This window comes from Lissotriton vulgaris, chromosome 1_1, assembly GCF_964263255.1.
Source record: "Lissotriton vulgaris chromosome 1_1, aLisVul1.2, whole genome shotgun sequence".
Taxonomy (NCBI): Eukaryota; Metazoa; Chordata; class Amphibia; order Caudata; family Salamandridae; genus Lissotriton; species Lissotriton vulgaris.
Window position 1 is genome coordinate 243,310,382 of NC_141685.1, and position 24,165 is coordinate 243,334,546.

Here is a 24,165-nt window from a genome sequence, read left to right on the forward strand (position 1 = left end):
TTGGATGCACAGGGAAAAGGTGGAATATATGTAAGACTGAGGACACAGGTGAAATGAGAAATAGACTGACTGCATCGCTGCACAGTATTCTAAGCCATTTCTTTAGTGCGATTCAATAAAGCACCAAACAGTATAACAAATGTGTCAATTTATTTCATAGTCCATTCCCTTTCTTTAGTGCTGTAAAAGGAAGAGCCAAATTCCAAAATAGATCAATGATCTTTCAGAAAGTTCCCAAATGGAACACCAAGCCGAGTGTTAAAACTGCATTTACTCACAGGTTTTGAGCAGCAAACTCTGTAATGATATTAAAGTGCAATATCCAAGGGAACACTGACTCTGTCAAAGATGATCCAAAAGGAATTGATGAAAAGTCCCAACTACAAACAACAGAATCAAAATAGTCTGAGGGGACACCCGGATTTGAACCAGGGACCTCTTGATCTGCAGTCAAATGCTCTACCACTGAGCTATATCCCCAGGTTTTCAGTAAAATCAGAATGACATAATATCAGTACATCATGAAAGAGTGAGAGGATCATGCTAAGTTGTGCCGGAAAGTACAGGCTTGAAACTGTGGAACAGGAGAAGTAGTCCTTAATATTATTTATTAAAGTAAAACTGGATCATTTAAAAAACAGATTAATTTGTTTCATTGCTATTTTATTTGAATAGGCAGTGGTACATAAGACCAATGCCTCTACATACAATGACTGTTTTGAAACATTCTTAAAGGGGAAGAGGTTTTTACGTGACACATTATCATTTGATGATTGGTTACCACAATCACCGAGATGGTGGTGAAGTATGATTGTTTTTTGGCCAAATTACGGAGGAAAAACATTTCTACATACCACTACAATTCGGTATTTGGAAGGAACACCCAAACACCCCTTTCAAGTACCTTCGATTTAATACCTCAAAAAAAGCCACTTTGTGCTTGCAACTGGCCTGATTCTTCAGACCAGCCTTCTCGCAACTGCAACGAGGGTTTGAACATCTTGCACGTAGGCAGAGCTTTCAAGGAGAAATTAAATAGTTCCTACCTTGCACAAAAATGAAGTGCTTCAAACAAGCACATACTTTTAATGCACAGGGAGAAGTTGGAATATATGTAAGACTGAGGACACAGGTGAAATGAGAAATAGACTGACTGCATCGCTGCACAGTATTCTAAGCCATTTCTTTAGTGCGATTCAAGAGAGCACCAAACAGTATAACAAATTTGTCAATTTGTTTCATAGTCCATTCCCTTTCTTTAGTGCTGTAAAAGGAAGAGCCAAATTCCAAAATAGATCAATGATCTTTCAGAAATTTCCCAAAGGGAATACCAAGCCGAGTGTTAAAACTCCATTTACTCACAGGTTTTGAGCAGCAAACTATGTAATGCTATTAAAGTGCAATATCCAAGGGAACACTGACTCTGTCAAAGATGATCCAAAAGGAATTGATGAAAAGTTCCAACTACAAACAACAGAATCAAAATAGTCTGAGGGGACACCCGGATTTGAACCAGGGACCTCTTGATCTGCAGTCAAATGCTCTACCACTGAGCTATATCCCCAGCTTTTCAGTAAAATCAGAATGACATAACATCAGTACATCATGAAAGCATGAGAGGATCATGCTAAGTTGTGCCGGAAAGTACAGGCTTGAAACTGTGGAACAGGAGAAGTAGTAGTTAATATTATTTATTAAAGGAAAGCTGTATCATTTAAAAAACGGATTACTTTGTTTCATTGCTATTTTATTTGAATAGGCAGTGGTACATAAGACCAATGCCTCTACATACAATGATTGTTTTGAAACTTTTTTAAAGGGGAAGAGGTTTTTACGTGACACATTATCATTTGATGATTGGTTACCACAATCACCGAGATGGTGGTGAAGTATGATTTTTTTATGGCCAAATTACGATGGAAAAACATTTCTACATACCACTACAATTCGGTATTTGGAAGGAACACCCAACACCCCTTTCAAGTACCTTCGATTTAATACATCAAAAAAAGCCACTTTGTGCTTGCAACTGGCCTGATTCTTCAGACCAGCCTTCTTGCAACTGCAACGAGGGTTTGTACATCTTGCACGTAGGCAGAGCTTTCAAGGAGAAATTAAATAGTTCCTACCTTGCACAAAAATGAAGTGCTTCAAACAAGCACATACTTTTAATGCACAGGGAGAAGTTGGAATATATGTAAGACTGAGGACACAGGTGAAATGAGAAATAGACTGACTGCATCGCTGCACAGTATTCTAAGCCATTTCTTTAGTGCGATTCAAGAGAGCACCAAACAGTATAACAAATTTGTCAATTTGTTTCATAGTCCATTCCCTTTCTTTAGTGCTGTAAAAGGAAGAGCCAAATTCCAAAATAGATCAATGATCTTTCAGAAATTTCCCAAAGGGAATACCAAGCCGAGTGTTAAAACTCCATTTACTCACAGGTTTTGAGCAGCAAACTATGTAATGCTATTAAAGTGCAATATCCAAGGGAACACTGACTCTGTCAAAGATGATCCAAAAGGAATTGATGAAAAGTTCCAACTACAAACAACAGAATCAAAATAGTCTGAGGGGACACCCGGATTTGAACCAGGGACCTCTTGATCTGCAGTCAAATGCTCTACCACTGAGCTATATCCCCAGCTTTTCAGTAAAATCAGAATGACATAACATCAGTACATCATGAAAGCGTGAGAGGATCATGCTAAGTTGTGCCGGAAAGTACAGGCTTGAAACTGTGGAACAGGAGAAGTAGTAGTTAATATTATTTATTAAAGGAAAGCTGTATCATTTAAAAAACGGATTACTTTGTTTCATTGCTATTTTATTTGAATAGGCAGTGGTACATAAGACCAATGCCTCTACATACAATGATTGTTTTGAAACTTTTTTAAAGGGGAAGAGGTTTTTACGTGACACATTATCATTTGATGATTGGTTACCACAATCACCGAGATGGTGGTGAAGTATGATTTTTTTATGGCCAAATTACGATGGAAAAACATTTCTACATACCACTACAATTCGGTATTTGGAAGGAACACCCAACACCCCTTTCAAGTACCTTCGATTTAATACATCAAAAAAAGCCACTTTGTGCTTGCAACTGGCCTGATTCTTCAGACCAGCCTTCTTGCAACTGCAACGAGGGTTTGTACATCTTGCACGTAGGCAGAGCTTTCAAGGAGAAATTAAATAGTTCCTAAGTTGCACAAAAATGAAGTGCTTCAAACAAACACATACTTTGTATGGACAGAGAAGAGATGGAATATATGTAAGACTGAGGACACAGGTGTAATGAGAAATAGATTGATTGCATAACTGCCCAGTATTCTAAGCCATTTCTTTAGTGCGATTCAAGAGAGCACCAAACAGTATAACAAATTTGTCAATTGGTTTCATAGTCCATTCCCTTTGTTTAGAGCTGTGAAAGGTAGAGCCGAATTCCAAAATAGATCAATGATGTTTCAGAAATTTCCCATAGGGAATACCAAGCCCAGTGTAAAAAATGCAGTTACTCACAAGTTTTAATCAGCACACTGTAATGGTATTAAAGTGTAACATCCACGGGAACACTGACTCTGTCAAAGATGATCCAAATGGGATTCATGAAAATTCCCAACTACAAACAGCAGATTCAAAATAGTATGAGGGGACACCCGGATTTGAACCAGGGACCTCTTGATCTGCAGTCAAATGCTCTACCACTGAGCTATATCCCCAGCTGTCAGCCAAGATCAGAATGACAATATATCAGTACATCATGAAAGAGTGAGAGGATCATGCTAAGTTGTGCCGGAAAGTACAACCTTGAAACTGTGGAACTGTAGAAGGAGTTCTTAATATTATTTATTAAAGGAAAAATGGATCATTAAAAAAAATATATGTATTTGTTTGATTGGTATTTTATTTGAATAGGCAGTGGTACATAGGACCAATGCCTGCACTTAAAATGTTTGTTTTGAAACATTCTCAAAGGGGAAGAGGTTTTTACGGGATACCTTATTATTTCATGTTTGGTTACCACAATCACTCAGATGGTGATGAAGTATGATTGTTTTGGGCCACATTACGGTGGAAAAACATTTCTACATACCACTACAATTCGGTATTTGGAAGGTACACCCAAACACCCCTTTCACGGACCTTCAATTTAAAACATCAGAAAAAGCCACTTTGTGCTTGCAAATGGCCTGATTCTTCAGGCCAGCCTTCTTGCAACTGCAACAACGGTTCGTACATCTTGCACGTAGGCAGAGCATTTAAGGAGAAATTAAATAGTTCCTACGTTGCACAAAAATGAAGTGCTTCAAACAAGCAAATACTTTGGATGCACAGGGAAAAGGTGGAATATATGTAAGACTGAGGACACAGGTGAAATGAGAAATAGACTGACTGCATCGCTGCACAGTATTTTAAGCCATTTCTTTAGTGCGATTCAAGAAAGCACCAAACAGTATAACAAATTTGTCAATTTATTTCATAGTCCATTCCCTTTCTCTTGTGCTGTAAAAGGAAGAGCCAAATTCCAAAATAGATCAATGATCTTTCAGAAATTTCCCAAAGGGAATACCAAGCCGAGTGTTAAAACTCCATTTACTCACAGGTTTTGAGCAGCAAACTCTGTAATGCTATTAAAGTGCAATATCCAAGGGAACACTGACTCTGTCAAAGATGATCCAAAAGGAATTGATGAAAAGTCCCAACTACAAACAACAGAATCAAAATAGTCTGAGGGGACACCCGGATTTGAACCAGGGACCTCTTGATCTGCAGTCAAATGCTCTACCACTGAGCTATATCCCCATCTTTTCAGTAAAATCAGAATGACATAATATCAGTACATCATGAAAGAGTGAGAGGATCATGCTAAGTTGTGCCGGAAAGTACAGGCTTGAAACTGTGGAACAGGAGAAGTAGTCCTTAATATTATTTATTAAAGTAAAACTGGATCATTTAAAAAACAGATTAATTTGTTTCATTGCTATTTTATTTGAATAGGCAGTGGTACATAAGACCAATGCCTCTACATACAATGATTGTTTTGAAACATTCTTAAAGGGGAAGAGGTTTTTACGTGACACATTATCATTTGATGATTAGTTACCACAATCACCGAGATGGTGGTGAAGTATGATTGTTTTTTGGCCAAATTATGGAGGAAAAACATTTCTACATACCACTACAATTCGGTATTTGGAAGGAACACCCAAACACCCCTTTCAAGTACCTTCCATTTAATACATCAAAAAAAGCCACTTTGTGCTTGCAACTGGCCTGATTCTTCAGACCAGCCTTCTTGCAACTGCAACGAGGGTTTGAACATATTGCACGTAGGCAGAGCTTTCAAGGAGAAATTAAATAGTTCCTACGTTGCACAAAAATGAAGTGCTTCAAACAAGCACATACTTTTAATGCACAGGGAAAAGCTGGAATATATGTAAGACTGAGGACACAGGTGAAATGAGAAATAGACTGACTGCATCGCTGGACAGTATTCTAAGCCATTTCTTTAGTGCGATTCAAGAGAGCACCAAACAGTATAACAAATTTGTCCATTTGTTTCATAGTCCATTCCCTTTCTTTAGTGCTGCAAAAGGAAGAGCCAAATTCCAAAATAGATCAATGATCTTTCAGAAATTTCCCAAAGGGAATACCAAGCCGAGTGTTAAAACTCCATTTACTCACAGGTTTTGAGCAGCAAACTATGTAATGCTATTAAAGTGCAATATCCAAGGGAACACTGACTCTGTCAAAGATGATCCAAAAGGAATTGATGAAAAGTCCCAACTACAAACAACAGAATCAAAATAGTCTGAGGGGACACCCGGATTTGAACCAGGGACCTCTTGATCTGCAGTCAAATGCTCTACCACTGAGCAATACCCCCAGCTTTTCAGTAAAATCAGAATGATATAATATCAGTACATCATGAAAGAGTGAGAGGATCATGCTAAGTTGTGCCGGAAAGTACAGGCTTGAAACTGTGGAACAGGAGAAGTAGTAGTTAATATTATTTATTAAAGGAAAGCTGTATCATTTAAAAAACGGATTACTTTGTTTCATTGCTATTTTATTTGAATAGGCAGTGGTACATAAGACCAATGCCTCTACATACAATGATTGTTTTGAAACATTCTTAAAGGGGAAGAGGTTTTTACGTGACACATTATCATTTGATGATTGGTTACCCCAATCACCGAGATGGTGGTGAAGTATGATTGTTTTTTGGCCAAATTACGATGGAAAAACATTTCTACATACCACTACAATTCGGTATTTGGAAGGAACACCCAAACACCCCTTTCAAGTACCTTTGATTTAATACATCAAAAAAAGCCACTTTGTGCTTGCAACTGGCCTGATTCTTCAGACCAGCCTTCTTGCAACTGCAACGAGGGTTTGTACATCTTGCACGTATGCAGAGCTTTCAAGGAGAAATTAAATAGTTCCTAAGTTGCACAAAAATGAAGTGCTTCAAACAAACACATACTTTGTATGGACAGAGAAGAGATGGAATATTTGTAAGACTGAGGACACAGGTGTAATGAGAAATAGATTGATTGCATAGCTGCCCAGTATTCTAAGCCATTTCTTTAGTGCGATTCAAGAGAGCACCAAACAGTATAACAAATTTGTCAATTGGTTTCATAGTCCATTCCCTTTGTTTAGAGCTGTGAAAGGTAGAGCCGAATTCCAAAATAGATCAATGATGTTTCAGAAATTTCCCATAGGGAATACCAAGCCCAGTGTAAAAAATGCAGTTATTCACAAGTTTTAATCACCAACACTGTAATGGTATTAAAGTGTAACATCCAAGGGAACACTGACTCTGTCAAAGATGATCCAAATGGGATTCATGAAAATTCCCAACTACAAACAGCAGATTCAAAATAGTATGAGGGGACACCCGGATTTGAACCAGGGACCTCTTGATCTGCAGTCAAATGCTCTACCACTGAGCTATATCCCCAGCTGTCAGCCAAGATCAGAATGACAATATATCAGTACATCATGAAAGAGTGAGAGGATCATGCTAAGTTGTGCCGGAAAGTACAACCTTGAAACTGTGGAACTGTAGAATTAGTTCTTAATATTATTTATTAAAGGAAAAATGGATCATTAAAAAAAATATATGTATTTGTTTGATTGGTATTTTATTTGAATAGGCAGTGGTACATAGGACCAATGCCTGCACTTAAAATGTTTGTTTTGAAACATTCTCAAAGGGGAAGAGGTTTTTACGGGATACCTTATTGTTTCATGTTTGGTTACCAAAATCACTCAGATGGTGATGAAGTATGATTGTTTTGGGTCACATTACGGTGGAAAAACATTTCTACATACCACTACAATTCGGTATTTGGAAGGTACACCCAAACACCCCTTTCACGGACCTTCGATTTAAAACATCAGAAAAAGCCACTTTGTGCTTGTAAATGGCCTGATTCTTCAGGCCAGCCTTCTTGCAACTGCAACAATGGTTCGTACATCTTGCACGTAGGCAGAGCATTTAAGGAGAAATTAAATAGTTCCTACGTTGCACAAAAATGAAGTGCTTCAAACAAGCACATACTTTGGATGCACAGGGAAAAGGTGGAATATATGTAAGACTGAGGACACAGGTGAAATGAGAAATAGACTGACTGCATCGCTGCACAGTATTCTAAGCCATTTCTTTAGTGCGATTCAAGAAAGCACCAAACAGTATAACAAATTTGTCAATTTATTTCATAGTCCATTCCCTTTCTCTTGTGCTGTAAAAGGAAGAGCCAAATTCCAAAATAGATCAATGATCTTTCAGAAAGTTCCCAAAGGGAACACCAAGCCGAGTGTTAAAACTGCATTTACTCACAGGTTTTGAGCAGCAAACTCTGTAATGATATTAAAGTGCAATATCCAAGGGAACACTGACTCTGTCAAAGATGATCCAAAAGGAATTGATGAAAAGTCCCAATTACAAACAACAGAATCAAAATAGTCTGAGGGGACACCCGGATTTGAACCAGGGACCTCTTGATCTGCAGTCAAATGCTCTACCACTGAGCTATATCCCCAGCTTTTCAGTAAAATCACAATGACATAATATCAGTACATCATGAAAGAGTGAGAGGATCATGCTAAGTTGTGCCGGAAAGTACAGGCTTGAAACTGTGGAACAGGAGAAGTAGTCCTTAATATTATTTATTGAAGTAAAACTGGCTCATTTAAAAAACAGATTAATTTGTTTCATTGCTATTTTATTTGAATAGGCAGTGGTACATAAGACCAATGCCTCTACATACAATGATTGTTTTGAAACATTCTTAAAACGGAAGAGGTTTTTACATGACACATTATCATTTGATGATTGGTTACCACAATCACCGAGATGGTGGTGAAGTATGAATGTTTTTTGGCCAAATTACGGAGGAAAAACATTTCTACATACCACTACAATTCGGTATTTGGAAGGAACACCCAAACACCCCTTTCAAGTACCTTCAATTTAATACATCAAAAAAGCCACTTTGTGCTTGCAACTGGCCTGATTCTTCAGACCAGCCTTCTTGCAACTGCAACGAGGGTTTGAACATCTTGCACGTAGGCAGAGCTTTCAAGGAGAAATTAAATAGTTCCTACGTTGCACAAAAATGAAGTGCTTCAAACAAGCACATACTTTTAATGCACAGGGAAAAGGTGGAATATATGTAAGACTGAGGACACAGGTGAAATGAGAAATAGACTGACTGCATCGCTGCACAGTATTCTAAGCCATTTCTTTAGTGCGATTCAAGAAAGCATCAAACAGTATAACAAATTTGTCAATTTGTTTCATAGTCCATTCCCTTTCTTTAGTGCTGTAAAAGGAAGAGCCAAATTCCAAAATAGATCAATGATCTTTCAGAAATCTCCCAAAGGGAATACCAAGCCGAGTGTTAAAACTCCATTTACTCACAGGTTTTGAGCAGCAAACTCTGTAATGCTATTAAAGTGCAATATCCAAGGGAACACTGACTCTGTCAAAGATGATCCAAAAGGAATTGATGAAAAGTCCCAACTACAAACAACAGAATCAATATAGTCTGAGGGGACACCCGGATTTGAACCAGGGACCTCTTGATCTGCAGTCAAATGCTCTACCACTGAGCTATATCCCCAGCTTTTCAGTAAAATCAGAATGACATAATATCAGTACATCATGAAAGAGTGAGAGGATCATGCTAAGTTGTGCCGGAAAGTACAGGCTTGAAACTGTGGAACAGGAGAAGTAGTCCTTAATATTATTTATTAAAGTAAAACTGGATCATTTAAAAAACAGATTAATTTTTTCATTGCTATTTTATTTGAATAGGCCGTGGTACATAAGACCAATGCCTCTACATACAATGATTGTTTTGAAACATTCTTAAAGGGGAAGAGGTTTTTACGTGACACATCATTATTTGATGATTGGTTACCACAATCACCGAGATGGTGGTGAAGTATGATTGTTTTTTGGCCAAATTACGATGGAAAAACATTTCTACATACCACTACAATTCGGTATTTGGAAGGAACACCCAAAAACCCCTTTCAAGTACCTTCAATTTAATACATCAAAAAAAGCCACGTTGTGCTTGCAAATGGCCTGATTCTTTAGACCAGCCTTTTTGCAACTGCAACGAGGGTTTGTACATCTTGCACGTAGGCAGAGCTTTCAAGGAGAAATTAAATAGTTCCTAATTTGCACAAAAATGAAGTGCTTCAAACAAACACATACTTTGTATGGACAGAGAAGAGATGGAATATATGTAAGACTGAGGACACAGGTGTAATGAGAAATAGATTGATTGCATAGCTGCCCAGTATTCTAAGCCATTTCTTTAGTGCGATTCAAGAGAGCACCAAACAGTATAACAAATGTGTCAATTGGTTTCATAGTCCATTCCCTTTGTTTAGAGCTGTGAAAGGTAGAGCCGAATTCCAAAATAGATCAATGATGTTTCAGAAATTTCCCATAGGGAATACCAAGCCCAGTGTAAAAAATGCAGTTACTCACAAGTTTTAATCAGCAACACTGTAATGTTATTAAAGTGTAACATCCAAGGGAACACTGACTCTGTCAAAGATGATCCAAATGGGATTCATAAAAATTCCCAACTACAAACAGCAGATTCAAAATAGTATGAAGGGACACCCGGATTTGAACCAGGGACCTCTTGATCTGCAGTCAAATGCTCTACCACTGAGCTATATCCCCAGCTGTCAGCCAAGATCAGAATGACAATATCTCAGTACATCATGAAAGAGTGAGAGGATCATGCTAAGTTGTGCCGGAAAGTACAACCTTGAAACTGTGGAACTGTAGAAGTAGTTCTTAATATTATTTATTAAAGGAAAAATGGATCATTAAAAAAAAAATATTTATTTGTTTGATTGATATTTTATTTGAATAGGCAGTGGTACATAGGACCAATGCCTGCACTTAAAATGTTTGTTTTGAAACATTCTCAAAGGGGAAGAGGTTTTTACGGGATACCTTATTGTTTCATGTTTGGTTACCACAATCACTCAGATGGTGATGAAGTATGATTGTTTTGGGCCACATTACGGTGGAAAAACATTTCAACATGCCACTACAATTCGGTATTTGGAAGGTACACCCAAACACCCCTTTCACGGACCTTCGATTTAAAACATCAGAAAAAGCCACTTTGTGCTTGCAAATGGCCTGATTCTTCAGGCCAGCCTTCTTGCAACTGCAACAACGGTTCGTACATCTTGCACGTAGGCAGAGCATTTAAGGAGAAATTAAATAGTTCCTACGTTGCACAAAAATGAAGTGCTTCAAACAAGCACATACTTTGGATGCACAGGGAAAAGGTGGAATATATGTAAGACTGAGGACACAGGTGAAATGAGAAATAGACTGACAGCATCGCTGCACAGTATTCTAAGCCATTTCTTTAGTGCGATTCAAGAAAGCACCAAACAGTATAACAAATTTGTCAATTTATTTCATAGTCCATTCCCTTTCTCTTGTGCTGTAAAAGGAAGAGCCAAATTCCAAAATAGATCAATGATCTTTCAGAAAGTTCCCAAAGGGAACACCAAGCCGAGTGTTAAAACTGCATTTACTCACAGGTTTTGAGCAGCAAACTCTGTAATGATATTAAAGTGCAATATCCAAGGGAACACTGACTCTGTCAAAGATGATCCAAAAGGAATTGATGAAAAGTCCCAACTACAAACAACAGAATCAAAATAGTCTGAGGGGACACCCGGATTTGAACCAGGGACCTCTTGATCTGCAGTCAAATGCTCTACCACTGAGCTATATCCCCAGCTATTCAGTAAAATCAGAATGACATAATATCAGTACATCATGAAAGAGTGAGAGGATCATGCTAAGTTGTGCCGGAAAGTACAGGCTTGAAACTGTGGAACAGGAGAAGTAGTCCTTAATATTATTTATTAAAGTAAAACTGGCTCATTTAAAAAACAGATTAATTTGTTTCATTGCTATTTTATTTGAATAGGCAGTGGTACATAAGACCAATGCCTCTACATACAATGACTGTTTTGAAACATTCTTAAAGGGGAAGAGGTTTTTACGTGACACATTATCATTTGATGATTGGTTACCACAATCACCGAGATGGTGGTGAAGTATGATCTTTTTTTGGCCAAATTACGGAGGAAAAACATTTCTACATACCACTACAATTCGGTATTTGGAAGGAACACCCAAACACCCCTTTCAAGTACCTTCGATTTAATACATCAAAAAAAGCCACTTTGTGCTTGCAACTGGCCTGATTCTTCAGACCAGCCTTCTTGCAACTGCAACGAGGGTTTGAACATCTTGCACGTAGGCAGAGCTTTCAAGGAGAAATTAAATAGTTCCTACGTTGCACAAAAATGAAGTGCTTCAAACAAGCACATACTTTTAATGCACAGGGAGAAGCTGGAATATATGTAAGACTGAGGACACAGGTGAAATGAGAAATAGACTGACTGCATCGCTGCACAGTATTCTAAGCCATTTCTTTAGTGCGATTCAAGAGAGCACCAAACAGTATAACAAATTTGTCAATTTGTTTCATAGTCCATTCCCTTTCTTTAGTGCTGTAAAAGGAAGAGCCAAATTCCAAAATAGATCAATGATCTTTCAGAAATTTCCCAAAGGGAATACCAAGCCGAGTGTTAAAACTCCATTTACTCACAGGTTTTGAGCAGCAAACTATGTAATGCTATTAAAGTGCAATATCCAAGGGAACACTGACTCTGTCAAAGATGATCCAAAAGGAATTGATAAAAAGTCCCAACTACAAACAACAGAATCAAAATAGTCTGAGGGGACACCCGGATTTGAACCAGGGACCTCTTAATCTGCAGTCAAATGCTCTACCACTGAGCTATATCCCCAGCTTTTCAGTAAAATCAGAATGACATAATATCAGTACATCATGAAAGAGTGAGAGGATCATGCTAAGTTGTGCCGGAAAGTACAGGCTTGAAACTGTGGAACAGGAGAAGTAGTCCTTAATATTATTTATTAAAGTAAAACTGTATCATTTAAAAAACGGATTACTTTGTTTCATTGCTATTTTATTTGAATAGGCAGTGGTACATAAGACCAATGCCTCTACATACAATGATTGTTTTGAAACATTCTTAAAGGGGAAGAGGTTTTTACGTGACACATTATCATTTGATGATTGGTTACCACAATCACGAGATGGTGGTGAAGTATGATTGTTTTTTGGCCAAATTACGGAGGAAAAACATTTCTACATACCACTACAATTCGGTATTTGGAAGGAACACCCAAACACCCCTTTCAAGTACCTTCGATTTAATACATCAAAAAAAGCCACTTTGTGCTTGCAACTGGCCTGATTCTTCAGACCAGCCTTCTTGCAACTGCAACGAGGGTTTGAACATCTTGCACGTAGGCAGAGCTTTCAAGGAGAAATTAAATAGTTCCTACGTTGCACAAAAATGAAGTGCTTCAAACAAGCACATACTTTTAATGCACAGGGAAAAGCTGGAATATATGTAAGACTGAGGACACAGGTGAAATGAGAAATAGACTGACTGCATCGCTGCACAGTATTCTAAGCCATTTCTTTAGTGCGATTCAAGAGAGCACCAAACAGTATAACAAATTTGTCCATTTGTTTCATAGTCCATTCCCTTTCTTTAGTGCTGTAAAAGGAAGAGCCAAATTCCAAAATAGATCAATGATCTTTCAGAAATTTCCCAAAGGGAATACCAAGCCGAGTGTTAAAACTCCATTTACTCACAGGTTTTGAGCAGCAAACTATGTAATGCTATTAAAGTGCAATATCCAAGGGAACACTGAATCTGTCAAAGATGATCCAAAAGGAATTGATGAAAAGTCCCAACTACAAACAACAGAATCAAAATAGTCTGAGGGGACACCCGGATTTGAACCAGGGACCTCTTGATCTCCAGTCAAATGCTCTACCACTGAGCTACATCCCCAGCTTTTCAGTAAAATCAGAATGACATAATATCAGTACATCATGAAAGAGTGAGAGGATCATGCTAAGTTGTGCCAGAAAGTACAGGCTTGAAACTGTGGAACAGGAGAAGTAGTAGTTAATATTATTTATTAAAGGAAAGCTGTATCATTTAAAAAACGGATTACTTTGTTTCATTGCTATTTTATTTGAATAGGCAGTGGTACATAAGACCAATGCCTCTACATACAATGATTGTTTTGAAACATTCTTAAAGGGGAAGAGGTTTTTACGTGACACATTATCATTTGATGATTGGTTACCACAATCACCGAGATGGTGGTGAAGTATGATTGTTTTTTGGCCAAATTACGATGGAAAAACATTTCTACATACCACTACAATTCGGTATTTGGAAGTAACACCCAAACACCCCTTTCAAGTACCTTTGATTTAATACATCAAAAAAAAGCCACTTTGTGCTTGCAACTGGCCTGATTCTTCAGACCAGCCTTCTTGCAACTGCAACGAGGGTTTGTACATCTTGCACGTAGGCAGAGCTTTCAAGGAGAAATTAAATAGTTCCTAAGTTGCATAAAAATGAAGTGCTTCAAACAAACACATACTTTGTATGGACAGAGAAGAGATGGAATATATGTAAGACTGAGGACACAGGTGTAATGAGAAATAGATTGATTGCATAGCTGCCCAGTATTCTAAGCCATTTCTTTAGTGCGATTCAAGAGAGCACCAAACAGTATAACAAATTTTTTCAATTGGTTTCATAGTCCATTCCCTTTGTTTAGAGCTGTGAAAGGTAGAGCCGAATTCCAAAATAGATCAATGATGTTTCAGAAATTTCCCATAGGGAATACCAAGCCCAGTGTAAAAAATGCAGTTACTCACAAGTTTTAATCAGCAACACTGTAATGGTATTAAAGTGTAACATCCAAGGGAACACTGGCCCACATGCATCAAGCACTTTTTCATTCGCAAATGGTGCGATTCCTTAAAATCGGCCGTTTGCGAATGCAAAAGTGCTTTTTGGGATGCATGAAGCAATTTTAGAATTCGTAACATGTTTGCGAATTCTAAAATTGCGGGTGTTTTTAAGAAGTCGCAGATGTGCGATTTCTTAAAAGCAATGCATCATTATTTTAAAAAGTGAAAATTCGCAAATAGGGTGCCAAATTTACCAAGTGGTTGAACCACTCGGTAAATTAGGAAAAAGTGTTTAAAATTTTGAAAATGCTTTTTTTTCAACATTCATGTTACGGACACACATGTCCTTAGGACATGTGTGTGTGCAACATGATGCGAAAAATACATTTCAGGGGTGCATGGGGAGGTCCTTTGGACCCCCCCCTGCACCCATGAAATTTTCTAAGTGCCACTCGCAATTTGCATTGACTCCTATGGGCCTTTTGGCCCATAGGAATCAATGGGAATTGTTATGTTATGTTATGTTATGCGTTTTATTTGGTGCACAGATGCTCCAGCTAAGGAGCGTCCTGGCGCCCGACAAGGCAGCTGCACAACACAACTAAACCAAAAGACACACATATAAAACAACTAAGGGAATAAAAAGGTTTTCACCGCGCAGCGAAAGGAAAGCAAATCTCTCATAGCGCGAATTGCCGGGGGCAGGGAGTTCCACAGGAGCGCCGCGCGTACTCGGAACGAGCGTCCTCCAGCTCTACTCCGCTTGAAGCGCGGCACAACAGCCAGTTCTAAGTCCGCAGATCTTAGGAGTCGCGCTGGGGTGTAATTCGCAAGGAGGGCCATAAGGATCGTTGCTGGGGACCCCTTCAAAATTTTATAGGCGACGCAGAGGACCTTAAACTGGATCCACTGGGCCACCGGAAGCCAGTGCAGTGACCGCAGGGTACTAGAGGTAGGACAGAATCTTGGGAGGCCTACCACCGCTCTGGCTGCGGCGTTCTGAATCCTTTGTAAGCGCCCGATCTCTGCCTGATTCAGACCAACCAGCAGGGAACTCGCATAATCCAGCCTGGAGATCACAGTGGCTTGGATCATGAGTTGCCTGGTGGGGGCATCGAAGAACTTAAGCACAGGACGAAGCCCGCGCAGGATGCCAAAGCAGCATGCTGCCGTGCGTTTGGTATGGCACACAAACGTAAGGGCAGGGTCCAGCCAGACCCCGAGGTTCTTAAGCTCGGCGACTGGGATGGGAACAGGACCCAGATACCCAGGCCACCAACTCTCCCCCCACAGATCCGGCTGTCTGCCAAAAACCATGACCTCGGTCTTACTAGCGTTCAGCTGGAGACAATTAGACGTCATCCAGCTGGCGACCGCCCGCAGTCCTTGTTGAATTGCGAAAATTAACTTAAGAATTCGATATTTCTTTGGGATTCGGTAAAAATTGCGATTTTTACCGAATCACAAAGAAATACCGAAAAAAACTGATGCATAGCATTTTGCACTTCTTAATTTGCGATTCCTTATTTTTCGCAAATTAAGAAATGCAAAATGACACAATGATGCATGTGGGCCACTGACTCTGTCAAAGATGATCCAAATGGGATTCATGAAAATTCCCAACTACAAACAGCAGATTCAAAATAGTATGAGGGGACACCCGGATTTGAACCAGGGACCTCTTGATCTGCAGTTAAATGCTCTACCACTGAGCTATATCCCCAGCTGTCAGCCAAGATCAGAATGACAATATATCAGTACATCATGAAAGAGTGAGAGGATCATGCTAAGTTGTGCCGGAAAGTACAACCTTGAAACTGTGGAACTGTAGAAGTAGTTCTTAATATTATTTATTAAAGGAAAAATGGATCATTAAAAAAAATATATGTATTTGTTTGATTGGTATTTTATTTGAATAGGCAGTGGTACATAGGACTAATGCCTGCACTTAAAATGTTTGTTTCGAAACATTCTCAAAGGGGAAGAGGTTTTTACGGGATACCTTATTGTTTCATGTTTGTTTACCATAATCACTCAGATGGTGATGAAGTATGATTGTTTTGGGCCACATTACGGTGGAAAAACATTTCTACATACCACTACAATTTGGTATTTGGAAGGTACACCCAAACACCCCTTTCACGGACCTTCGATTTAAAACATCAGAAAAAGCCACTCACTTTGTGCTTGCAAATGGCCTGATTCTTCAGGCCAGCCTTCTTGCAACTGCAACAACGGTTCGTACATCTTGCACGTAGGCAGAGCATTTAAGGAGAAATTAAATAGTTCCTACGTTGCACAAAAATGAAGTGCTTCAAACAAGCACATACTTTTAATGCACAGGGAAAAGGTGGAATATATGTAAGACTGAGGACACAGGTGAAATAAGAAATAGACTGACTGTATCGCTGCACAGTATTCTAAGCCATTTCTTTAGTGCGATTCAAGAGAGCACCAAACAGTATAACAAATTTGTCAATTTGTTTCATAGTCCATTCCCTTTCTTTAGTGCTGTAAAAGGAAGAGCCAAATTCCAAAATAGATCAATGATCTTTCAGAAATTTCCCAAAGGGAATACCAAGCCGAGTGTTAAAACTCCATTTACTCACAGGTTTTGAGCAGCAAACTATGTAATGCTATTAAAGTGCAATATCCAAGGGAACACTGACTCTGTCAAAGATGATCCAAAAGGAATTGATGAAAAGTCCCAACTACAAAAAACAGAATCAAAATAGTCTGAGGGGACACCCGGATTTGAACCAGGGACCTCTTGATCTGCAGTCAAATGCTCTACCACTGAGCTATATCCCCAGCTTTTCAGTAAAATCAGAATGACATAATATCAGTACATCATGAAAGAGTGAGAGGATCATGCTAAGTTGTGCCGGAAAGTACAGGCTTGAAACTGTGGAACAGGAGAAGTAGTCCTTAATATTATTTATTAAAGTAAAACTGGATCATTTAAAAAACAGATTAATTTGTTTCATTGCTATTTTATTTGAATAGGCAGTGGTACATAAGACCAATGCCTCTACATACAATGACTGTTTTGAAACATTCTTAAAGGGGAAGAGGTTTTTACGTGACACATTATCATTTGATGATTGGTTACCACAATCACCGAGATGGTGGTGAAGTATGATTGTTTTTTGGCCAAATTACGGAGGAAAAACATTTCTACATACCACTACAATTCGGTATTTGGAAGGAACACCCAAACACCCCTTTCAAGTACCTTCGATTTAATACCTCAAAAAAACCCACTTTGTGCTTGCAACTGGCCTGATTCTTCAGACCAGCCTTCTTGCAACTGCAACGAGGGTTTGAACATCTTGCACGTAGGCAGAGCTTTCAAGGAGAAATTAAATAGTTCCTACGTTGCACAAAAATGAAGTGCTTCAAACAAGCACATACTTTTAATGCACAGGGAGAAGCTGGAATATATGTAAGACTGAGGACACAGGTGAAATGAGAAATAGACTGACTGCATCGCTGCACAGTATTCTAAGCCATTTCTTTAGTGCGATTCAAGAGAGCACCAAACAGTATAACAAATTTGTCAATTTGTTTCATAGTCCATTCCCTTTCTTTAGTGCTGTAAAAGGAAGAGCCAAATTCCAAAATAGATCAATGATCTTTCAGAAATTTCCCAAAGGGAATACCAAGCCGAGTGTTAAAACTCCATTTACTCACAGGTTTTGAGCAGCAAACTATGTAATGCTATTAAAGTGCAATATCCAAGGGAACACTGACTCTGTCAAAGATGATCCAAAAGGAATTGATGAAAAGTCCCAACTACAAACAACAGAATCAAAATAGTCTGAGGGGACACCCGGATTTGAACCAGGGACCTCTTGATCTGCAGTCAAATGCTCTACCACTGAGCTATATCCCCAGCTTTTCAGTAAAATCAGAATGACATAACATCAGTACATCATGAAAGAGTGAGAGGATCATGCTAAGTTGTGCCGGAAAGTACAGGCTTGAAACTGTGGAACAGGAGAAGTAGTAGTTAATATTATTTATTAAAGGAAAGCTGTATCATTTAAAAAACGGATTACTTTGTTTCATTGCTATTTTATTTGAATAGGCAGTGGTACATAAGACCAATGCCTCTACATACAATGATTGTTTTGAAACTTTTTTAAAGGGGAAGAGGTTTTTACGTGACACATTATCATTTGATGATTGGTTACCACAATCACCAAGATGGTGGTGAAGTATGATTGTTTTTTGGCCAAATTACGATGGAAAAACATTTCTACATACCACTACAATTCGGTATTTGGAAGGAACACCCAACACCCCTTTCAAGTACCTTCGATTTAATACATCAAAAAAAGCCACTTTGTGCTTGCAACTGGCCTGATTCTTCAGACCAGCCTTCTTGCAACTGCAACGAGGGTTTGTACATCTTGCACGTAGGCAGAGCTTTCAAGGAGAAATTAAATAGTTCCTAAGTTGCACAAAAATGAAGTGCTTCAAACAAACACATACTTTGTATGGACAGAGAAGAGATGGAATATATGTAAGACTGAGGACACAGGTGTAATGGAAAGGGGCGACCATTTGGTCCCCCCGAACGTATGGTGGAGTACCTCGATCCCCCCGGGAAGCCATCTTGGGCGGGAGGCGAGTCTCGGCTGGTATGCCCAAAGCGGCGTAGCCGGGGCGCGCCTTTTTCCCGCCCTAGAGTGGGCTGGCCTAGACACCGACGCAGCCGGCCACGCCCTCGGAGGCAGGCGGGGGCGGGTTCACGCCCACCCTGAAGACGGATAAAAGGAGCGGAAGCCAAGAAAGCATCCTCTTGTTCCTGTGCTCTGAAGCTGCACCTCCCCGCTGCACGTGAGCTCGAGACGGAACGAAGAGCCAATTTTGAGCGTTGTAATCTCTCTTTTTTCTTACAGATATCCCGTCTGAGAATGCCCAAGAAAGTCGGAAAGCGGGTCGGTACCGAGGAGATGCTCCGCATACTCATGAAGGAGATAGCCGATCTGAAGAAAAAGGTTGAGGCTAAGGACGGGGAGGGAGGACTGAAACGGCCTTTACAGGGAACAATCCCCGGTGGAAAAAGCAAGAGGCCCAGAAGGGGAGCACTTGGGGGAGAAACCCCGGTTCCCGAAACCCTACGAGAGGAGCCAACCCCGGTGCCGAAAGAGGGGAATCCAATCCCTGTGGTGGTCACCCCCGTGAACAGGGAGGATATGCCCCCCGAGTTAGCGGCACAATTGGCAGCGTGGTTGGGAAACGATAGCGAGGGCGCCACGGCTGACGACGCCCGGGCAGTAATGAGGCAACTGCGGGAATCTAGGGAGGCTGCGAAGGCTCCATCTTCTGTTTCCCCACAGGTTCCGGCGGCTGGAAGTATAGCAGGCCCAAGTTCGGCGACAAGCGTGGGGTCTACTTCAGGTAAGCGGCCATTGCCGATTGCGGGGGAGGGGTCTGTACCTTCTCGAAAGGAGAAGATTGCCCAGAACGTCCCACAAGAAATCAAGGAATTGATTTGGGCGGATAAATATGTAAACATGTTTTCATTGCTTACCGACCATTACGAGATCGAGCATGTGAAGAGTCAAAAGGAGCTCATGCATCCGAGTGTTTGGCGCGCAAAAATGGCCGCCTTTAAGGTCGACGAGACCATTGGTACTTGGGGCAGAGCGTGGGGCATTTTTACTTCCATCATGGGTGAGCGCAGGCCTGAGTTGTTGACCGAGTTACCCATTTATCAGTCGTGTATTATGGAGTATTCTGTGGCATATGGGGGCAATCAGTGGTTCTGCTATGATAATCTGTTTAGAAAAGCTAAAGAACACAACCCATTGTTGTCTTGGGATTGTTACGACTCCGTGTCTTGGCAAAAAATGGAGAGTACAGGGATGTTGAAGGTGCCATTGGTAGGGAGTAACGGGGGGAATCCTCCCGCCAAAACTCTGGGACACCCTTTCGGACGGGTGCAGGTAACGAGTACCACTCGAAGCCGAGTGGCAACACAGGTAAAAGGGGGATCTGTTGGAATTTTAACAGAGGCAAATGTACCAGGCCCCAGGGGTCATGCAAATTTAGACATGAGTGTGGGGGGTGCGGGCAGCCATCCCATCCTGAGTCCATGTGCAGTGCCAAAACGGGTGATAACGGTGGTAAGGGAGGCGCCAAACAGGTCTAATATAGTCCGAGGGGCGCATTTACCGACCCCGATTGATACCATGGCAATGATTCCTTGGCTCAGCGAATACCCGGATCATGCTTCCGCTGGGGTGTTACGGAACGGGTTTTCATATGGTTTCCGCATCCCAGTGGGGGATTTTCAGGGGGTACCAAACTGTAAGAATCAAATGTCGGTCTTACAGCACACGGCGGTGGTGCAGGTAAAGATTGGGAAAGAGGTGACTCGAGGTCGTGTCGCCGGTCCATTCGATTTGCCACCGGTTGCTAACTTTGTGTGTTCTCCTCTAGGGGTGGTCCCCAAGAAGGACCCGGGTGAGTTTCGGCTGATACATAATTTGTCAGCCCCACGTGGTCTTTCCGTGAATGACGCGATAGACCCGGAAGTATGTTTGGTGCGGTACGCATCTTTCGATGAGGCCGTTGCCATGTTGAATCGCCTGGGGCCCGGGACGCTGATGGCCAAATCGGACATCGAGTCAGCGTTCCGGTTGCTCCCGGTACACCCAGACGATCAGCGTCTCCTTGGTTTTCAGTTTCAGGGTCGCTATTACATGGATAGATGTATGCCAATGGGATGCTCGATTTCATGTGCCTATTTCGAGAAGTTCAGTTGTTTTCTGCAGTGGGTATTCACGAGGAAGACAGGTTTTCAACATGTTATGCACTATCTCGATGACTTTCTGTTTTTGGGGGCAGCCGGGGATTCTGAGTGTGGACAGGCTTTACATGAATTTTGTGTTTTAATGAATCAATTCGGTGTGCCATTGGCGCCAGGTAAGACTGTGGGTCCCTCGACCTTGATCGAGTTTCTGGGGATCGAGCTCGACTCGGTGGAAGGTTGTTTTCGATTACCCAAGGAAAAAGTGTTAAAATTCAGGTTATCCCTTGAGACATGTATTCGTGCAACGAAAGTAAACCTGCATCAATTGCAACAGGTGGTGGGTCAGTTGAATTTTGCCCTAAGAGTAATGCCGATGGCGCGCCCTTTTTCCCGCTCGATTGCACAATCCATGGTCGGCTTGAAGGAAGGACATCATCGCACGAGACTCTCGGCAGAGGTTCGCCAGGACATGCGCATTTGGATTGCATTCCTGGCGGATTTCAATGGTCGAATTGTCTGGAACAAACCAGCGGTGTCTTCCGAGGAGTTGGGGCTTTGGACAGACTCGGCGGGGAGTATGGGTTTTGGCGCCATATTGGGTACACAATGGTCGGCTCAAAAATGGCCGTCATGGTGGCATGAGTGCGGGTTGACGAGTAACATTGCTTTTCTCGAACTGTTCCCTATTCTGGTGGCTTTGAAAACATGGCCAGAAGGGTTTAGGGATCACTCTGTGGTGTTCTGGTCTGATAACATGACCGTGGTTGAGTGTATCAATAGTCAGGCAGCACGATGCAAATTGATTCTGAGACTGCTCAAGGAAATTGTGTTGTTGTGCATGCAACTGAATGTACTGTTTAGGGCGCGACACGTGCAGGGGGTGATGAACCAAGCGGCTGATGCGCTTTCTCGTTTCCGTATGCAGGCCTTCTGGGGTTTTCTGCCCACAGCGGACCCGGTGACGGCACCCTTTCCCGAAGCTCTCTGGTCTCTCGGTGCCCCGAACTACAAGACCTCGTGGGAGAGAGTTTAGCACCCAGGACGAGGAAGGCATATGAAGGGGCGTTCCGTTCCTATTGGGCCTTTTTGGGTACTGCCGGGGGGGATCTTTGGGGTCAGGAAGAGTTTGTAGTGAGATTCCTGCTCTCTTTACATCAGGCAGGCAAGTCAGTAGCTACGGTCCAGAGGCATCGGGCCGCCATTTCCTTTATGGCAAGGGCTCATGGGATCCAGGACCTGACAGCGTCTTTTGTTGTGCAGAAAGCGCTACGTGGGTGGCAACGCCTTGAGGGTCGCAGAGTAGACGATAGGCACCCGATAGGTCTGGATAGGTTGGCCCTGTTATTGTCCGTGCTACCGGTAACATGTTCATCCCAGTACGAAGCAGTGTTGTTCCGAGCCGCATTTGCATTAGCATTCCATGGGGCTATGCGGGTAAGCGAATTAGTGGCAAAGAACAAGCAGGATACGATGGGGGGACTGTGCCGGGAACACATTCAGGTCAGGGAGGAGACAATGACGGTCTCGTTTGTCAGGTCCAAATCCGATCAGGGTGCAATCGGGGACTGCGTAATCATCCAGAGGATCCCCGGGTCTTCCATGTGCCCTGTTGTGTGCGTAGAGGAATATTTAGCGCAGAGGGTGGCAGCATGGGGGGGGACCTTGTTAAGACACGCTGACGCCACCCCACTGACGAGGTTTCAGTTTCAGCAGGTGCTTGCGATGTCGATTTCGGCCGCGGGCTTGAACCCCGGCGACTTTGGGACCCATTCCTTTCGGATAGGGGCTGCTACGGAGGCTACAGCCAGGGGTCTGAATGTTGAACAAGTAAAACGTGTGGGGCGTTGGTCCTCGAACTGTTATAAGAGGTATGTGCGGTTGCACATGTTGTGAAGCTGTAATGATGTACTCACGCTTCTTGTTTTTGTTTGGTTTTCAGTTGCGCAAGCCTACGAGGCGGGGCGGACTGTGCAGTCGACCCGACACCGGGGGGCCAGCGGTCAGACATTACCGGCTGTGAAAAAGGAGGTGTGGGTCGTGGGCCACTCATACGTGAGGCGTGCCGCGGACGTATTCAAAGCAGGTGACATGATTCACGTGGCTGGGGAATACGGGTACAGTGTGTCCTTCTACGGAAAGGGCGGGCTCTGTATTGACCAGTTTCGATCATTTTTCGAGGGTTTGTTAGGGCGGACGAGGTCACCGCCGTCTGTAGTCATAGTACATCTTGGGGGCAATGATTTGGTGACCACTGGTAGACGACTTCTTCTGGAGGCGATGCTTTCCACGGTAAGTTGGTTGGCGAGAAGAGTTCCAGGGTGCACAATTGCATGGTCCCATATGATCCCACGAAAAGTGTGGCGGGGGGCTATTTCTGTTTCTGCTCTGAATCATTCAGTAAGGAAAATTAATAATAAAGTGAGTAGATTGTTCCGTTCAAGTACACTGCATTCTATTTCGCATGGTTGTATTAAAGGGGACAGTATGTATTCGGGGGATGGTGTTCATTTGTCCCGGATGGGGAACGAGTTACTCATAGGAGACCTGATAGCCTGGCTAAAGACTTTATGACATGACCTTTAGGCAGGAGTGTTGTGGGGGGTCCGGATAGCCGGTCAACTATCCGGCCTGTGGCGGTAAGGTCATGATCGGTGAGCAGTAATTCGAAGATCCCTATGAGGGGGCGTCACCCATTACGGATGGGAGCGCGCGGGGGAGGTGGCCATATGGCCCCTCAACGGGGAGGCGGTCCTGTCTAAGGAGAGGCCGCCGGAAGGAAAGGAAAGGTGGTCAAGGCCCCTTCCTGGATAGGAGGGGCTACGGCCCCTCCTGGGGAATTTCCCGGGGCCAGGACATCTGCGACGGCAGATGGGTAAGTTGAGTGGGGTGTGGGAGGGGGTTTTACGCTACCTTTTAGACACCTCACACGAGTCCTCGAACGACCGTTAAATGGCGTCGAGTTTATTGGGGCCCCCGTCAAGTACAAAGGGAAATTGGTAG

General features: G+C 41.9%; 16 non-coding genes across 16 annotated transcripts; all 16 read right to left on the bottom strand.

The window, feature by feature from the left end:
* Window positions 1–408: 408 nt before the first annotated feature.
* Window positions 409–480, bottom strand: TRNAC-GCA (transfer RNA cysteine (anticodon GCA)). Its single transcript has one exon. It is a non-coding gene; the product is annotated as a tRNA-Cys (tRNA).
* Window positions 481–1,492: 1,012 nt separating this feature from the next.
* TRNAC-GCA (transfer RNA cysteine (anticodon GCA)) lies at window positions 1,493–1,564 on the bottom strand. Its single transcript has one exon. It is a non-coding gene; the product is annotated as a tRNA-Cys (tRNA).
* Window positions 1,565–2,575: 1,011 nt separating this feature from the next.
* On the bottom strand, window positions 2,576–2,647 carry TRNAC-GCA (transfer RNA cysteine (anticodon GCA)). The gene has a single exon. It is a non-coding gene; the product is annotated as a tRNA-Cys (tRNA).
* A 1,009-nt stretch (window positions 2,648–3,656) lies between these two features.
* Window positions 3,657–3,728, bottom strand: TRNAC-GCA (transfer RNA cysteine (anticodon GCA)). The gene has a single exon. It is a non-coding gene; the product is annotated as a tRNA-Cys (tRNA).
* Window positions 3,729–4,740: 1,012 nt separating this feature from the next.
* Window positions 4,741–4,812, bottom strand: TRNAC-GCA (transfer RNA cysteine (anticodon GCA)). Its single transcript has one exon. It is a non-coding gene; the product is annotated as a tRNA-Cys (tRNA).
* Window positions 4,813–5,824: 1,012 nt separating this feature from the next.
* TRNAC-GCA (transfer RNA cysteine (anticodon GCA)) lies at window positions 5,825–5,896 on the bottom strand. The gene has a single exon. It is a non-coding gene; the product is annotated as a tRNA-Cys (tRNA).
* Window positions 5,897–6,907: 1,011 nt separating this feature from the next.
* TRNAC-GCA (transfer RNA cysteine (anticodon GCA)) lies at window positions 6,908–6,979 on the bottom strand. The gene has a single exon. It is a non-coding gene; the product is annotated as a tRNA-Cys (tRNA).
* Window positions 6,980–7,991: 1,012 nt separating this feature from the next.
* TRNAC-GCA (transfer RNA cysteine (anticodon GCA)) lies at window positions 7,992–8,063 on the bottom strand. The gene has a single exon. It is a non-coding gene; the product is annotated as a tRNA-Cys (tRNA).
* A 1,011-nt stretch (window positions 8,064–9,074) lies between these two features.
* TRNAC-GCA (transfer RNA cysteine (anticodon GCA)) lies at window positions 9,075–9,146 on the bottom strand. Its single transcript has one exon. It is a non-coding gene; the product is annotated as a tRNA-Cys (tRNA).
* A 1,010-nt stretch (window positions 9,147–10,156) lies between these two features.
* On the bottom strand, window positions 10,157–10,228 carry TRNAC-GCA (transfer RNA cysteine (anticodon GCA)). The gene has a single exon. It is a non-coding gene; the product is annotated as a tRNA-Cys (tRNA).
* Window positions 10,229–11,240: 1,012 nt separating this feature from the next.
* On the bottom strand, window positions 11,241–11,312 carry TRNAC-GCA (transfer RNA cysteine (anticodon GCA)). The gene has a single exon. It is a non-coding gene; the product is annotated as a tRNA-Cys (tRNA).
* Window positions 11,313–12,324: 1,012 nt separating this feature from the next.
* TRNAC-GCA (transfer RNA cysteine (anticodon GCA)) lies at window positions 12,325–12,396 on the bottom strand. Its single transcript has one exon. It is a non-coding gene; the product is annotated as a tRNA-Cys (tRNA).
* A 1,011-nt stretch (window positions 12,397–13,407) lies between these two features.
* Window positions 13,408–13,479, bottom strand: TRNAS-GGA (transfer RNA serine (anticodon GGA)). Its single transcript has one exon. It is a non-coding gene; the product is annotated as a tRNA-Ser (tRNA).
* Window positions 13,480–16,050: 2,571 nt separating this feature from the next.
* Window positions 16,051–16,122, bottom strand: TRNAC-GCA (transfer RNA cysteine (anticodon GCA)). Its single transcript has one exon. It is a non-coding gene; the product is annotated as a tRNA-Cys (tRNA).
* Window positions 16,123–17,138: 1,016 nt separating this feature from the next.
* Window positions 17,139–17,210, bottom strand: TRNAC-GCA (transfer RNA cysteine (anticodon GCA)). Its single transcript has one exon. It is a non-coding gene; the product is annotated as a tRNA-Cys (tRNA).
* Window positions 17,211–18,222: 1,012 nt separating this feature from the next.
* TRNAC-GCA (transfer RNA cysteine (anticodon GCA)) lies at window positions 18,223–18,294 on the bottom strand. Its single transcript has one exon. It is a non-coding gene; the product is annotated as a tRNA-Cys (tRNA).
* Between the last annotated feature and the right edge of the window lie 5,871 nt (window positions 18,295–24,165).